The 4,060-nt window shown below is 37.8% G+C and overlaps 1 non-coding gene across 1 annotated transcript; it reads right to left on the minus strand.

Moving 5' to 3' along the window:
* Nucleotides 1-3,078: 3,078 nt before the first annotated feature.
* Nucleotides 3,079-3,185, minus strand: LOC136165637 (U6 spliceosomal RNA). Its single transcript, XR_010662642.1, has one exon. It is a non-coding gene; the product is annotated as a U6 spliceosomal RNA (small nuclear RNA).
* Between the last annotated feature and the right edge of the window lie 875 nt (nucleotides 3,186-4,060).

The following is a 4,060-nucleotide window of genomic DNA, read 5'->3' on the forward strand; positions in this document are numbered from 1 at the left end:
AGAATCCCAGGGACGGGGGAGCCTGGCGTGCTGCCGTCTATGGGGTCGCACAGTCGGACACGACTGAAGGACTTAGCAGCAGCAACCACTAGAAAGTCTTTAAAAAAAAAAAACCTCATGACTGATAGAGCCTTGGGTAGAGTATACAAGATGCTTCAGTAATGGGCAACAATCAGCCCTAGACAGAGCACTACCCTAGTACTACATGATAAACCTTCAAAGCAAGACCTAAAAGAATCAAACTACTTCACCTATGGTAACTATGTTACAAAATTCAGCATTGTTTATAGGAATACACAGCAGGTAAATTCACAATGTCTGGCATCTAGTCTAGGCATCAAACCCAGGTCTCCCGCTTTGCAGGCAGATTCTTTACCATCTGAGCCACCAGGGAAGCCCTAGTCAAAATTACCAGGGATGAATAGAAGAAAGAATATACAACTTGTAATGAGGAGAAAAATCAATCAAAACTGATCCAGAGATGGCACAGATACTAGAATTGGGAGACAAGGACTCTAAAAGAGCTGCTAAATTGTGTTCCATATGTTTAAAAAGTTAAGTGGAGATGTGGAAGTTATGAAGAAAAAAAAGACTTCAATTAATCTTTGGGGGATTAAATATACAATGTCTAAAGTTTTTGGTTTTTTTTTTTTAAACACACTGTTGACAGATTACACCTTACATAAGAAAGGAATGGTAAACTTGAAGACACAGCAATAGAAATTATTAAAAATAAAACAGAATGAAAGGGGAATTTAAAAAATATGAGCAGAGCATTGGCTGTCGAACAACTTTGAGCAGATCAATATATATGCAAGTGGAAGCTCTAAGACAGAAGGGAGAGATGGGTTTAAAAAAAAGATATATGTATATATATATATATATATATATATATATTTGAAGAAACAGTGGTCAGAAAACTTTCAGCTCTGATGAAATCTATATATACAGAAATGGAAGAAATTCAACAAACTCAAGCACTCAAAGAAACAAGAAAAACATCAAGTCATATCATAATCAGATTGTTCAAAGTCAAGGATAAAAAGAAAATCTTAAAGGAAGCCAGAAAAAGAGAGAGAGAGATGTTTCACACAAAGGAGCAAAGATAGGGATGACAGAAGATTTCCTGCAGAAGAAATGCAAGCAAAAAGACCGTGGATCTTTGAAGTACTGAGGAAAAAAACTGCCCATTTTTATCCTGTATGCAATAGTATCTTTCAAAAGTGAAAACAAAATAGAGGCATGTGCAGACATAAAAAAGCTGAAAGAATTCATTACGAGCAGACCACATTATAAGGAATGTTTATAAAAAACTCCTGTAGTCAAAGAGAAAATGATTCCAGATGGAAATGTGGATCTAGACAAAGCAATGAAGAGCACCAGATATGGGAACTAGAATATAGAAGGTATTTTTCTTAATAGTTAAATATCTCTAAAAGAACTTTAAAAAAATAATTTGACTGTTTAAATAAAAACACAACAATATAGTGTGGGGGGGTATAAAAAAGTAAAATGTAAAAGCACATGTAAAAGTAAAATGTAGACCAACAACAGCACAAAGGTCGGGAGGGAAGCAGCAGAGACACATGATTGTAAGGTTGTTTTTTTTTTTTTTTTCATTTATTTTTATTAGTTGGAGGCTAATTACTTTACAATATCGTAGTGGTTTTTGTCATATATTGACATGAATCAGCCATGGAGTTACATGTATTCCCCATCCCGATCCCCCCTCCCTCTCTACCTGCTCCCTCTGGGTCTTCCCAGTGCACCAGGCCCGAGCACCCGTCTCATGCATCCAACCTGGGCTGGTGATCTGTTTCACCGTAGATAATATACATGTTTCGATGCTGTTCTCTCGAAACATCCCACCCTCACCTTCTCCCACAGAGTCCAAAAGTCTGTTCTGTACTTCTGTGTCTCTTTTTCTGTTTTGCATATAGGGTTATCGTTACCATCTTTCTAAATTCCATATATATGTGTTAGTATGCTGTAATGTTCTTTATCTTTCTGGCTTACTTCACTCTGTATAATGGGCTCCAGTTTCATCCATCTCATTAGAACTGATTCAAATGAATTCTTTTTAACGGCTGAGTAATATTCCATGGTGTATATGTACCACAGCTTCCTTATCCATTCATCTGCTGATGGGCATCTAGGTTGCTTCCATGTCCTGGCTATTATAAACAGTGCTGCGATGAACGTTGGGGTGCACGTGTCTCTTTCAGATCTGGATTCCTCAGTGTGTATGCCCAGAAGTGGGATTGCTGGGTCATATGGCAGTTCTATTTCCAGTTTTTTAAGAAATCTCCACACTGTTCTCCATAGTGGCTGTACTAGTTTGCATTCCCACCAACAGTGTAAGAGGTTCCCTTTTCTCCACACCCTCTCCAGCATTTATTGCTTGTAGACTTTTGGATAGCAGCCATCCTGACTGGCGTGTAATGGTACCTCATTGAGGTTTTGATTTGCATTTCTCTGATAATGAGTGATGTTGAGCATCTTTTCACGTGTTTGTTAGCCATCTGTATGTCTTCTTTGGAGAAATGTCTGTTTAGTTTAACTTTGGCCCATTTTTTGATTGGGTCATTTATTTTTCTGGAATTGAGCTACAGGAGTTGCTTGTATATTTTTGAGATTAATCCTTTGTCTGTTGCTTCGTTTGCTATTATTTTCTCCCAATCTGAGGGCTGTCTTTTCACCTTGCTTATAGTTTCCTTTGTTGTGCAAAAGCTTTTAGGTTTCATTAGGTCCCATTTGTTTATTTTTGCTTTTATTTCCAATATTCTGGGAGGTGGGTCATAGAGGATCCTGCTGTGGTTTATGTCAGAGAGTGTTTTGCCTATGTTCTCCTCTAGGAGTTTTATAGTTTCTGGTCTTACATTTAGATCTTTGATCCATTTTGAGTTTATTTTTGTGTATGGTGTTAGAAAGTGTTCTAGTTTCATTCTTTTACAAGTGGTTGACCAGTTTTCCCAGCACCACTTGTTAAAGAGGTTGTCTTTTTTCCATTGTATATCCTTGCCTCCTTTGTCGAATATAAGGTGTCCATAGGTTTGTGGATTTATCTCTGGGCTTTCTAAAAATATGGAATGCTTCATGAATTTGTGTGTCATCCTTGCGCAGGGGTCATGCTAATCTTCTCTGTATTGCTCCAATTTTAGTATATGTGCTGCCAAAGTGAGCACGATTGTAAGGTTTTTATACTGTATGTTAAATGGTTTAATATCATTTGAAGGTAGACTGTGATAAATTAACTGTAAACACTGAAGTGAACAACAAAATAAAAAACCTAAAAGTTATAGCTAATAAGCCAACAAAGTTGATAAGATGTAATTACAAAAATATCAGTTAATCAACAAGAAGGCTGAAAAAGAGGAAAAGGAAAACAGGGACACATAGGACAAACAGAAAATAGAAAGATGACAGATTTAAACTTAATCCTATCAAAAATCACATTAAATACAAATGGTCTCAATCCCCCAATTAAAAGACAGAGATTGTTAAAATGTATTTAAAAAGCAAGACTCTATATTGTCCACAGGAAATGCATTTTAAATATAAAAATACAAATGAGTTAAAAGTTTAAAAATGGAAAAATATACCACATTCAGTTCAGTTCAGTTCAGTTCAGTCGCTCAGTCTTGTCTGACTCTTTGCGATCCCATGAATCACAGCACACCAGGCCTCCCTGTCCATCACCAACTCCAGAGTCCACTCAAACTCGTGTACATCAAGTTGGTGATGCCATCCAGCCATCTCATCCTCTGTCGTCCCCTTCTCCTCCCGCCCCTAGTCCCTCCCAGCATCAGGGTCTTTTCCAATGAGTCAGCTCTTCGCATGAGGTGGCCAAAGTATTGGAGTTTCAGCTTCAACATCAGTCCTTCTAATGAAAACCCAGGACTGATCTCCTTTAGGATGGACTGGTTGGATCTCCTTGCAGTCCAAGGGACTCTCAAGAGTCTTCTCCAACACCACAGTTTAAAAGCATCAATTCTTCGGTGCTCAGCTTTCTTTATAGTCCAACTCTCACATCCATACATGACCACTGGGAAAACCATAG

The sequence above is a fragment of the Muntiacus reevesi genome, chromosome 3 (genome assembly GCF_963930625.1).
Source record: "Muntiacus reevesi chromosome 3, mMunRee1.1, whole genome shotgun sequence".
In the NCBI taxonomy this organism is placed as follows: Eukaryota; Metazoa; Chordata; class Mammalia; order Artiodactyla; family Cervidae; genus Muntiacus; species Muntiacus reevesi.